We start from the raw sequence: 13635 nt of genomic DNA on the forward strand, positions 1-13635 counted from the left end.
TTGCAGATGATACATGATTTAGAAATGTAGAAAGCAGTAAATACATTAACAGACCTCAGGGGACACAGACTGGGGTAATGGACAGCCACATGGCAAATTAAATTGAACAGAGAAGTACAAAGTGGGTCTTTTAAATAAAAGGCAAAGTAATTACACAGTACCACTTTAAACAGAACTGCATGATCAGAGACTTGGAACAGGGAGACATCATTATTGACAAACAACTAGAAATTAAATGCAATTTTGATTTTCCACTGCTCTCAAGTCAAAGACAAATTTGCACAGGACATGACTCAACTAGGCCTTAAGCCCCAGCATTACTGGTAACACAAAGAAGTGTGTGGGTGTGAAGAGGAAGCTCCCCTTTTATGACTCCATAATTATTGCTGTTTTGTTTTAATCACTGACTGGCTACTGCTGAATAATGAAGGAATTGAGGAAACATGTGGTGTTTTTGATGCTGCTGGTGATCCAGTCATAGAGCATGGAAACACATCCTTCAGACCAGCTCGGGTGGGCAACCAGACCTCCCAATCTGACCTAGTCCCATTTGCCAGTGTTTGGCCCATACCCATGCTGATGAGAACCTCAATAAGACTCTATTGGCTCAGAACTATTGCTGGATCATACTGTCCTGACACGTCCACAACATAACACGGTCTGTTGCGAGTCCACCAGTTATCACAATGGGTGGCTTTACAGTATCTTTCCAAATTTAAAAAAATCTACTCAATTAAAAGACTGACTACATCAACCCAGAAGTGAGAATGTGGTCAAACATCAGGAGGGAGAGGGAGATTGAATGGGTGGATGAAACAATGAATCTTAATTAATGATTGTTGATCATCCCTAAACACCTTCTGTAGATTCCTAGAGCACGGAGACCCCTGGTATTCAGTACATACAAGGAATTTATACTGAACTTAAAAAAAACATGAACTCAGTCTTAATAAGATTATGTTCAATTTTGAGCACGGCACCACAGGAAATATATCATAGCCTGAAAAGAAATGTAAAAAGAGTTTACTCAAACGCTGCTGGGATACAAGATTTCAGTCATGTGGGAGATACTAGATAAACCGTTTTCTTTAGAGTAAAGAGCAGCTTTGAGACACACTCAAAATCATAAACGGTTATGCCAAAGTAAATGTGAAAGGACTTTCTGTGTCAGAAGGATGAGTAACTAGAGCACTCAGATTTAAGGCAATGACAGAAGAACCAAGTTCATAGGAAATGCTTTCTTCTTAAACACAGGGATCTAAAATACAGTGTCACAAAGCCTTGTGGACTTGGATTTAATAACAACTTCCAGCGATAAATTAAGGCAATAATTGAATGAAAACATCATTACATCTAAATCAGTAGAGTTGGGAGTGTAATAATTACATAACCCTACGTTCCAAAGAGCTGGCATTAGCATGATGATCCTAATGACCTGCTACTATATTCTGCTATATCCCTATGACTTTATGCACAAACCTTAATTGATTGCCCTACCCTTTCTTCTGTTGGTGCTAGCAAGCATCCTGGAAATAGAAGTAATTTCTCCTCCCTTTGCACAATTAATGTCCTTTTATAATTATTGCAATTTACTTACTAACTAACTCACTGCTTAATCCAACTTAGCAAGTTTGTTGCTCATGCAACGTAAAAACTGTAAATTTAGGAAAATGGGAGAATCATTTAACAGTCATAGCTGACTGCCTCTGTTTGATTTCAAGTATCTTTGGACATTAGCTGGAAATGTGTTGCTGGAAAAGCGCAGCAGGTCAGGCAGCATCCAGGGAACAGGAGAATCGACGTTTCAGGCATAAGCCCTTCTTCAGGAATGGGGAAAGTTTGTCCAGCAGGCTAAGATAAAAGGTAGGGAGGAGGGACTTGGGGGGAGGGGCGTCGGAAATGTGATAGGTGGAAAGAGGTCAAGGTGAGGGTGATAGGTCAGACTGGGGTGGGGGTGGAGAGGTATCTCAGGTTAGGAACATAGTTTATCTAAGAAAAGTAAACAAACGTGATATTCACAGCAGACCTTAGAGAAACCTGAGGGGGAACTCACAGCAGGAAAGCAGTTAAGTATCTAGTTTTAAAGTGTAACTTACTGATTTTTCTCTTGTAAATCTAAATAGCGAGTAAAGTGTTTTTTTTATTATGTTTTTATTGATGTCTGTCTCTTGATTAAACTTTAAAAAATATAAGCACAAAGTTATCCTGGAGCAGTATTTTTAGAGCAGTAAGACTGTGCTATTTTCTGGGTCTGTAGATTGTTAAGCTGCAAAGATGGCCTGAAGTACAGTGATGTGCTCTTCCTGTCAGATGTGGAAGATTAGAGAGAGTTTCCATGTTAATGATGATTATGTCTGTAGGAAGTGTATTTGTTTGCAAATCCTAATCGGATCGCATGGATTGGTTGGAGCAGCAGTTAGAGGGAATAAAGAATTTACAGGAGCTAAGGGGTTTGAAGGATGGCAGTTGCAGGATGGGAGAAAAACTGAAGATACAGTCAGGTAGATAGGTTACTTCCAGGAAAAGGAGGAGAGGGAGGCAGGTAGGGCAGGAGTCTCCTGTGACTATCCCAATCTTGAACAAGCATGCTGTTTTGGAAAATGTAAGGACTGGTAGACTGTCAGGGGAATGTAGCATTGGCAGCTAGATTCCTGGTACCAAGGATGCCTCTGATGTAACGAGGGGTACGTCAGGTTCAAAGTGATCGACTGTGATAGAGGAGTCTCAAGTCAGAGACAGACATAGACGTTTCTGAAGCCGACAACAAGACATAAGAATGGTGTTGCCTCCCAGTTGCCAGGATCTAGAACATCAGAGAGGATGCAGAGTATTCTCAAAGGGGAGCGGGACCAGCAGGAGGTCATTGTACACATGGAACTAATGACATAGGAAAACAAACAGATGAGATTCTGTGGAGAGAATATAGGAAATTAGGCAGGAATTTAGAAAAGGTGGTCCTCAGGGATAGTAATATCTGGATTACTCCTGGTGACATGAGCTAGTGAGGGTAGGAATAGGAGGATAGGGCAGACGAATGCAGGGCTGAGAAACTGGCGTGGGGGAAGACATTTTTGGATCATTGGAATCTCTTCTGGGGTAGAACGGACCTGTATAAGGATGCATAGCATCTGAATTGGAAAGGGACTAATATGATGGGGTGATTTGCAACAGCTGCTCAGGAGGATGTAAAACTTATAAGGGGTGCACGCAAGGGACCCACGAGGATACTGAGGAAGAGTTCAGGCTGAGACTGGTACAGTTGGGAAAGGGAGCAACTCAAACAAACAAACAGTCAAGGCAGGCAGGGACAAAGCAGAGAATGAGGTAGAACTGAAAAATTGAACTGCATTTATTTCAATGCAAGAGGCCCAACAAGTAAGGCAGATTAACTCAGGGCATGGTTGGGAAAAGGGATTGGGATGTCATAGTGATTACAGAGACTTGGCTCAGGGATGGACAGGACTGGCAGCTTAATGTTCCAGCCTATAGATGCTAGAGGAAGGATAGAAAAGGGGGCAAGAGAGGAAGGGGAGTGGCATTTTTGATTAGGGATAACATTGTGGCTGTACTTAGGGAGGATATTCTAGATTATATTAGATTCCCTACAGTGTGGAAATGAGCCCTTCGGTCCAACAAGTCCACACCGAACCTCTGAAGAGTAACCCACCCAGACCCATTTCCCTCTGACTAATGAACCTAACATTATGGGCAATTTAGCATGGCCAATTTACCTGACCTGCACATCTTTGGACTGTGGGAGGAAACCAGAGCACCCAGAGAAAACCCACACAGACACGGGGAGAATGTGCAAACAGTCGAGGAATTGGACCTGGGACCATGGTGCCGTGAGGCAGCAGTGCCAACCACTGAGCCACCGTGCCACCCAGAAGTTGAAACACAAAGCCCAAACACAAACGCAGCGAGCAGGCGCCACTGGGATTTGAACCCAGGATCTCCTGTTTACTAGACAGGCACTTTAACCAATTAAGTGACAGTGCCACACAACAAGTGCCTAAAAGAAACATTCTTCTTCGCGTTTTACTCTGGTAGGTTCCATTTAAATTTCAGTTGAGAAGCCACAACACGGAGATGGCCGGGAATCGAACCCGGGTCAACTGCTTGGAAGGCAGCTATGTTCACCACTATACCATCATCACTCTGCCTGGGAATATGTCCAGGGAAGTTATAAGAAAGAGATGATCATCCTATTGGGATTGTACTACAGAGCCCCCAGTAGTCAGCAGGAAATTGAGAAACAATTTTCTAAGGAGGCCTCAGTTATCTGTAAGAATAATAGGGTGGTTATGGTAAGGGATCTTGATTTTCCAATCATAAACTGAGACTGCCATAGTGTCCATGGCTTGGATAGACAGGAATTTGTTAGGTGTGTATAAGAAAACTTTCTGATTCAGTATATGAATGTGTCCACTAGAGAAGGTGAAAACCTGGTAAAAACAATGACTGCAGATGCTTGAAACCAGATTCTGGATTAGTGGTGCTGGAAGAGAAAACCTGACCTACTCTTGGAAAATAAGGCAGGGCAAGTGACTGAGCTGTAAGGGGGGCGGAGGAACATTTTGGAGCCAGCGACCATAATTATTAGTTTAAAAATAGTGATAGAAAAGGATAGACTGGATCAAAAAGTTAAAGTTCTAAATTGAAGAAAGGTCAATTTTAATGGCAAGAACTTTCAGAAGTTGACTGGGTGTGGATGTTTGCAGGTAAATGGTGACTGGAAAATGGGAAGTCTTCAAAAAAAATGAGATAAAAAGAACCCAGAGATAGTATCTTCCTGTTAGGGTGAAAAAACAAGGCTGGTAGGTGCAGAGAAAGCTGGATGACATGAGAAATTGAGGTTTTGGTTAAGAAAAAGAAGGAAGTGTGTGTCAGGTATAGACAGCAGAGATCGAGTGAATCCTTAGAAGAGTACAAAGGCAGTAGGAGCATACTTAACAGGGAAATCCTGACGGCAAAAGGGGACACGAGATAGCTTTGGTAAATAGGGTTAAGGAGAATCCAAAGGGATTCTGCAAATACCTTAAGGACAAAAGGTAACCAGGGAGAGAATAGGGCCCCACAAGGATCAGCAACACGGCCTGTGTGTGGAAGAACAGGAGATACTAAACGGAGTATTTTTGCATCAGTGTTTACTGTGGAGAAGGATATGGAAGATAAAAGAATGTGAGGAAATAAACAGCTAAATCTTGAAAGATGTCCATATTACAGAGGTGGTGGTGCTGCTAGATGTCTCAAAATGCATAAAGATGGATAAATCCCCAGGACCTGATCAGGTGTATCTAGATATCTGTGGGAAGCACAAGTAGTGATTGTTCAGCCCCTTGCTGACATTTTTGTATTATCAACAGCCAGAGGTGAGGTGTCGGAAGGTGGAGGTTGGCTAACATGGTGGTGCTGAAAATGTGTTGCTGGAAAAGCGCAGCAGGTCAGGCAGCATCCAAGGAACAGGAGAATCGACGTTTCGGGCATAAGCCCTTCTTCAGGAAGGTGGTGAAGCAAAGCCAGGGAACTATAGACCAGTAAACCTCACATCAGTAGTGGAAAAGTTGTGGGGGAATCCTGAGGGATAAGATTTACATGTATTTGGAAAGGCAAGGTCAGATTAAGGATAGTTGACATGGTTTTGTGTGTGGGAAATTGTATCTCACTAACTTGATTGAGTTTTTTGAAGTAACGAAGAGAGATTGAAGAGAGCAGAGTGGTGGATGTGATCTATCTAGACTTCAGTAACATGTTAGACAAGCTTCCCCACAGTAGACTGGTTAGCAAGTTTAGATCACATGGAATATAGAGTGAACTAGCCATTTGGACACAGAACTGGCTCAAAGGTAGAAGACAGAGGGTGGCGGTGAGGGTTGCTATTTTAAGAATGTGGCCTGTGACCAAAGGCGTGCTACAAGCATTGGTGCTGTATCCACTACTTTTCATCATTTATATAAATGATTTGGATGTGAACATAGGAGGTATAGTTACTAAGTTTGCAGATGACACCAAAATTGGAGGTGTTGCGGACAGTGAAGAAGGTTACCTCAGACTACAACAGGACCGTCATCAGATGGACCAGTAGGCCGAGAGGTGGCAGTTGGAATTTAACTTCGATAAATGAGGTACCACATTTTGGGAAGACAAATTATAACAGGACTTATACACTTAATGGTAAGGTCCTGGGGAGTGTTGCACAACAAAGAGACCTTGGAGTATAGGTTCACCGTTCCTTCAAAGTGGAGTCAGAGGCAGATAGGATACTGAAGAAGGTGTTTCATATACTTTGTTGGTCAGAGCATTGAGTAAAGGAGGTGGCTGGTCATGTTACAACTGTACAGAACATTGGTTAGATTACTTTTGGGGTACTGCTTGCAATTCTGGTCTCCCTGCTATAGGAAGGGTGTTGTGAAATGTGAAAGGGTTCAGAAAATATTTACAAGGATGTTGCCAGGGTTGGAGGATTTGAACTATAATTAGGGAGAGGCTGAATGGGCTATGGCTGTTTTCCCTGGAATATCGGAGGCTGAGGGTGACCTTTTACAGGTTTATAAATTCATGAGGGGCATGGATAGGGTAAGTAGACAAAATCTTTTTCCTGGGGTAGGGGAGTCTAAAACTAGAGGGCATAGGTTTAAAGTGAGAAGGGTAAGATTTAAAATGGGCCTTTTTAAAAAGGGCAATTTTTTCACGCAGAGGAATGAGCTGCCAGAAAAAATGGTGGAGGCTGGTACAATTACAACATTTAAAAGGCATCTGGATGGGAATAGGAATAGAAAGAGTTTAGAGGGATAAGGGCCAAGTGCTGGCAAATGGGACTAGATTTATTTAGGATATCTGGCCGATATGGACAAGTTGGACCGAAGGGTCTGCTTTTATGACTCTGTGTTGTCAAATTATTGCTGACAGAAGATGATGGGCAGGGATCAAGGTGAAAAGAATGAGAAAGGATCCCCCTTGATATTTGTTGCTACAGCTTCAAAAAGTTATGGGGGTTTGATGATCCAGAGCCATTTTTCTGCAGGATTTCTGCCTAATATTGTTTCTTCACCATATTTACCTAAAGTTTGAGCCACGGATCTTTCTGGACTAAAAACAAAGTACTGGAAAAAGGAAAAGTCAGATCTGGCAACATACATGGACAGAGAAAGTTAACAAAGTTCGACATGACTTTTCTTCTGTTGCTCATTCATCAGCTGAACCGAGCTGTCCACACTTTCATGGTAATATTCTCATTTTGTAATTTTGTGTCATATTTGCCATTAAGGTTAGTTTCAGAATTTATTTCAAACTGAGATTTTGTCCCATTCGAAGCTTTAGATCCCTTTGTTCAAATAAAGGAGGCTCATTTGAAAATAATATACTCCATATATAACTTTCAATGTAGTCATAGATGAAACAAAGGGACAGATGGCTCACAGTGACTCATAGCCTGTGATACTTTCCTCTTTATTAGGAAATATCTTGGCTCTACAGTAACTATGCAAATGCATAGCTCAAAGTCACTGCAGTCTATGGGTCCAAAAGAGTTAATGTGGAGGCATGCCATAAGCACTGCCAATATAATATTGTCATATGATGTGTGAGCAATGTGCAACTCAGGATCTTGAAAGAGTGAGATTTAACATCTGGTCATCTCCTGGTCTCTGTAATAATGTCCACCAATATATCAAGTAACTATTTACTCTTACATATCATGCAATTAGTAGTTTATTGCAACAGCTTCTGCCAGTTAGACCAGCAAATGTCACCACCCTCAGCCACACCAGAGTGAGCAGGCGTGGAGATCTCTGGACTTTAAGAGGATGGTGACAAGAAATGCACCACACAGTGAGGTACAGACTGTTTAGATGCCTTATACAACATGCTGACAGCAGTGGAAGTCTAAAGATTATTCAGCATGTTCAGACCCAGCTTTAAGATAACTGTCCCTGCAGACAGTTAGCCGCAGAAGAGAGCTGAACATTTAAACATAAACCTAACAGCAGGCAAGTGCAGGAAGTTTGGTGAGAGAGTAAAATAAGAGCAGTTGAGGTGCAGCTCATCAGGAGGAAATGATGAGCATTTTGGCCATTGGAAGATTCCAAAAGAGGTACAGGAATAAGTTTCAATTATATAAGGGAGTCAGAGGCAGGGGAGTTCAAAGATCAAGGAGTACTGTAGGGTAACAAAACAAATTAACAAAAGGAATTTTATATCAATTTGGCAATGAGATGGCATTAAATAGTACTGAGAATTGGTGTGCATATTGTTTGCAGTTATTACTGGAGGAGAAAAAAAACAGCCTATTCAGAACTGAACTGTAATTAACCCCTGGCTCTAGGCAATTACTACATTTGACTTAGGAGAAAACATGTAGTCAGCATACTGCAACTATACTATTTCACTGACTGTAAAAAAAACCTTCAGCACATTTAAAAACTAAGTATGAACTGGATTTTGAGAGCATATTATTAAAGTTGGAAAAAATATTGGATCTTACATTTGATCAAATTAACCCTTAAAGTTGAAGACAAAGCAGTTTTTTTGATAGTTTGCCATACAGCACATTCTCATTTAAGTTAGAGAGGTGCTTTCCCCCCCTCTTCTCCACATTGCTCTAAGTGCAAACAATGGTCTTTGGCTACAACTACTTTACAGATGCCCAATTAGGCCAATATATCTAAAGCCAGTGTTCAAATTCAGTCCAGACTGCCAAGATAAATACACACCAAGTTGGGTATTTCAACTGAGTTGTTTCAACCTAGTCCTTGCTGAATATAAGTTGACAGCGCACACAGCAAATTGTACAACTGTCAGTCTTACTCAGAGATCAATGGATGAATATAAAAATTTGAAGTGGCATAATGAGGTGTCCTACATTTTGAACTGAACCACAGTGATATTTCAATTTGCAACCTCCAGTTAGTCTGACCCAAGAGCATTTGATAGCAAAAACTCGATGTTCCCATACTCCACATCCACTCTTTGCCTTGATTTGAACTCAAAGAACAAAAGAAAAAGGAGCAGAAGAACACTCAGCCCCTTGAGCCCGTTCTGTCATTCAATAAGATGACAGCTGAGCATTGGCTTCAACTCTCCTTCCCAGTCCTCTCCCAATATTCCAGAATTCCCTGAGTGTCAATATGATCTTCACCTCAAATGCATTCAATGATACAGCATCCAAACACTCCAAATAGAGAATTCCAAAGTGATTCAACAAAAACCCTTCCAAAACCTTTTGAAAAGTCTCATCACAGCCCTCAATGAATGATCCCATTTCTTCAGACTGTACCTCACTTTCCTACATACACCATGTGGTGGAAACAACTAAGTGTCTACCCAGTCAATCCCTTAAAGAATATTGTATGTTTCAGTAAGATTCTCTCTCATTCTTCTAAACTAAAAAAAGATTATAAATCCAATTTACTAAGCCTCTCATCATGGAGAACCTTTTCATCACAGGAACCAATCCAATCAACTTGATTCCTAAAGTATAGGCAGGAGGTCAGTACATCGATTCCAACTAAGCTTTTCTCATTAACAGTTCACAGCAGCTACAGGCGAATAAAATGACCGAATTGTATTTTAATTCTTGTCCTACCAGACCAGACACTGAGAATGTTTGAAAAACGAAGTCATGTACCTAGCATTTTGTGAAGTTACTAAGATGATGAGACAAGTGTGCAGAATTTTATGACTTAGGAACACTATTTTTGATATTGATCAGATGATCCTCATCCCAAGACAAGGCCAATACGTGAAATTGAAAACTTATTTTCTTTTCCTAATCTCTAGCTCTGACGTAATGACTTAGGAAGCCACATCACAAAAGTGCAATGAAAAGTATTCACCAAAAATAGCATGGTGAAAGGGAAACTTCTGAGAATTAAAATATGGAGCTTTTCAATAAAAATTGGACTCTAGATGAATAGTCAAGACCCCCAGTGGGAGCTCCAAGGATTGTTGTACAAAAAAAAATTGTTAAACAAAAATAACATTAATTCAAATCCAAAGGTTGAAAATAAGACCCTAAGAAATAGGAATAGGAGCAGGCTATTGAAGCCCCTTCAGTCAGTTCCACCAATCAACTGGATCACGACCACTCCGACATTCCTCATGTCAACTTTCCTACATTTTCCCTGTAACCCTCGATTCCCCAACTGATTAGAATCTATCTCAGCCTCAAATACACACAAGGACTCTACCCCCACAGCTCTCTGTGGCAAGAGGTTACAAAGACTCAACCTGCTGAGATGAAATCCCTCATTTTCATTACAAAGCAGCACTTTCCAAACTAAAGACCCTATAGTACAAAGTAGAAAAAAAATAAAAATGAAGGAAGGACATAGACGGATTCTGTCGTGAACATAGTATATTGCAAGACGCAACACTTTTGGAAATATCCGGCCTCAGCAAAGACCAACTGTTTGAGAAGACCAAGTTAAGAACAATTTTCTAAGCAATTTATAACTCTGATATTAAAAGTAGTTATTCCCTGCTTCAAATGGCCCGATTCTAATTGTTTTGATTTCATGGTCAGTTATTAAGTTTGGTATGTGTGTTCAGTGTCAGGGGTTCCATCCGAAATACTGTTTTGTATCGGGCATGATGTAGGGTCACATGAACTGGAGCAGCCTCTTCTGCTCTCCAACCTTTCGGATCCTGCCAACCCTTTGTCTTGCTATCTCTCTAGCTCTCAGAAAACTTGCAATTCATTTCCCATCCTGACTCTTGCTGCCCAACTTCAGAGCAATTGTTGAGGAGAGGGAAAGGGTGAGCAGGAGAAGTAGGGAGTGGTAAATTCAGCCAGCAACCAGTTGGGGAGAAGTTGCTCAGGAAGCAGGAGCTTTGCTGAGCACGAGTACTGGTGACTGAGAGAAGCGGCAACCAGGAGAGGAAAGGCAAAAATGAACAAGACAGTTATATGTAGAGGGGAATGGGAATATAATTGAATTTTTCTACTGATTGTTCAGGCATTTTTGTTTATGTTAATAATCCTGGATGTTGACTGGCTATATAGAATGGCTGATCATGTTTTTCAAGTAAGTGTAGCAAGACGTCATGAGCAAGATGGCTGCCGCCTTGACGGATTGGGAGGGGTGGTAGCCATTATTCTGTGGTCAACTGCAAAATACAAACAAGTTAGTTTCTGGAAAACCGCCTATCAAGGTACAGGCTATAAACTGCGCACATTTAACAAAAAAAATCTCTGAAACAAAAATTAGAATAAAACTTAGAAGCCTCCCTCTGGAAATATTTTATGAACACTTCTAAAATGTACAGTCTCCTTTCTATTTACTTTGTAAGTAAAGTCATCATCTCCTACCTACTTCTGAATTAGTATAGAAACTGATCGGTGACATTTAAAGGAGTTCAGTGAATTGAAAATATACTCAAAAATTTGCAAGATGTACAGAAATTAGGATTTCTGCACCCTACACATATCAAATAGGCTGCACAATCTGGAATTGGGTGAGAACAAAATTCAAGTCTATTAATACTTTGCTGCTTTCTCAAAAATCTAATTTCTTCAGGATTAAGCATTTAATAGGAGACACTGAGGACTGCAGATGCTGGAGATCAGAGTCAAAAAGTGTGGCACTGGAAAATCACAGCCGGTCAGGCAGCATCTGAGGAGCGGGACAATCAATGTTTGCAGTATAAGCTCAGTTTCCTGATGAAGATCTTATGCCTGAAATGTCGATTCTCCTGCTCCTCTGATGCTGCCTGACTGGCTGTGCTTTCCCAGTGCGATACATTTTGATACTGATTATCTCAGTGTCGGAAGAATTATAATATATTCTCTCAAAAGCTAGTAGCCATGGGACTGAGGACATGATGAGATTTGAATTTTGTTTCAGCTGAGGTCAGGGTCACTTGGAGCCCAGGAATAGCCTGGAATGCAATTAGCAATACGGACATAAAATATAACAAAGAACTGCAAATGCTGGAAATCTGAAGCAAAAGTGCAGGCACGTCTGTTGCCATGCACCATCTAGCAGAATTGCCCGGGAAAGTTAATTTTATTGATTAAAAGTTTATAAATGATGCCAGGCACATTTTAATAATAATAATATCTAGTTGTCAGACAATTCTGTTTCTTAGCAAGAGTATCTGTATAAGGATATCATGAAATTCAAGTTTACACATTGTAATTTGTAGATACTAATATGAAGTTGAGAACTGAAACAATTAAGGAATCTGTATTATGTAGAATGCTTACCTCTGACAAATTGCTAGAATTTTTAATGATCAAGCCAGCAGCATGAAATAAAACCTATGCTGTTTATTACAAACATTATCAATCATTCGCTCTCAGTAATTCATGGATAAACTTAATACATAAGCAACATGTAGTTAATTCAGCAGGTCTGGCAGCATCTGTGAAAGGAAAATAGACTTCGCATTTCGAGTCCAGTGACCTTTCTTGGCAGTTCTGATGAAGGATCACTGGACTCTAAATGTTAACTATTTCTCTGCACAGAGCTGCCAGACCTGCTGAGTTTCTCCAGCAGTTTTTGTTTAAGATTTTTAGCATACATAGTTTTTTGTATTTATTTAATTCTATCATTAATACATTTTGTATCAGAACAGGAGGCAGGTATTTATCACATTTCTAAACTGAATTCATTGCACTACTTTGGAATAATACATAAAAAGGATATCATCTGAATGTTGGGTTTTATACATCAGGCTATCTTATATTTTCTTATCTTACATTTTCCAGGCCATGTTTGATGTTAATAACTTAAACATACCAAATGCTCTATCAATTTCTGGTTCAATGATAAGAAGCATAATTGAAAATAGAAAATGAAAACACCCACTGTATTTCCTTCTATCTGGCAAGGAATTTTCAAGTCTCTGCTTTTAGTCTCTTTACAGTGTGAGTGAGATCAGGAACCCACTTCAGGAATGAATAAATCCCAGCAACCCTTTCTGCCATTATAGAAGCCTATTCAGTGTTGATGAGCTATTCATCCACAAGGGTCTTAAGAATAGTCCTGTTTTTTTACCCAATCACCTGCTTGTGGCCCTTTTCAACAGAGATCACAGCCTCCTTTTTCCAATATCATAATTCTGTAATTATGTGATCATCAACTGTGATTGAGAGAAGGATTTAACAATTTACCCGTTTCTAGCTCAGGGTGATGAAGTCAACTGTAATGTACCAAAAGCTGTCTTGGTCTAGGTCAACTGACTTAGCACAACAAATGCAAATTGTGCACAATGTTCCACATTGTGCATTCATCAGAAAGCCAATCTGGTTTTAATTAAAACTGGGATACCATTTATGCATATTTCATACAGAACAAATTGAAAATAACAGGTCATATTTCTAGTATTGCTGAAAATGAAACTGAAAAATAATTTTTCAAATTGCTGACTGAAAAGCATTAAATGGCCTACTATTGATATATAGAGTCATAGAGATGTACAGCACGGAAACAGACCCTTCAGTCCAACTCGTCCAAGTCGACCAGATATCCCAACCCAATCTAGTCCCATCTGCCAGTACCCGGCCCATGATGCAGGCCAGTGAATAACTGAAACTACTGAGCATTTAGTCAGACTGGAAGAGAAGGGTGCATGTATTCATTTATCCATGCTAACAATGTCAGCACGAGGGCTCTTGCGGTGCAGCAGTAATGT

General features: G+C 40.4%; 1 protein-coding gene and 1 non-coding gene across 6 annotated transcripts in view; both read right to left on the reverse strand.

Moving 5' to 3' along the window:
- The window catches only part of dapk1 (death-associated protein kinase 1), a 265283-nt gene that overhangs the window by 200008 nt on the left and 51640 nt on the right, over positions 1-13635 (reverse strand). The gene's annotated exons all lie outside the window — the stretch shown is intronic.
- On the reverse strand, positions 3926-3999 carry trnat-agu (transfer RNA threonine (anticodon AGU)). The gene has a single exon. It is a non-coding gene; the product is annotated as a tRNA-Thr (tRNA).

Source organism: Chiloscyllium plagiosum, unplaced genomic scaffold, assembly GCF_037043375.1.
Source record: "Chiloscyllium plagiosum isolate Xiang-an unplaced genomic scaffold, Cpla_swu_hap1 HiC_scaffold_2, whole genome shotgun sequence".
NCBI lineage: Eukaryota > Metazoa > Chordata > Chondrichthyes > Orectolobiformes > Hemiscylliidae > Chiloscyllium > Chiloscyllium plagiosum.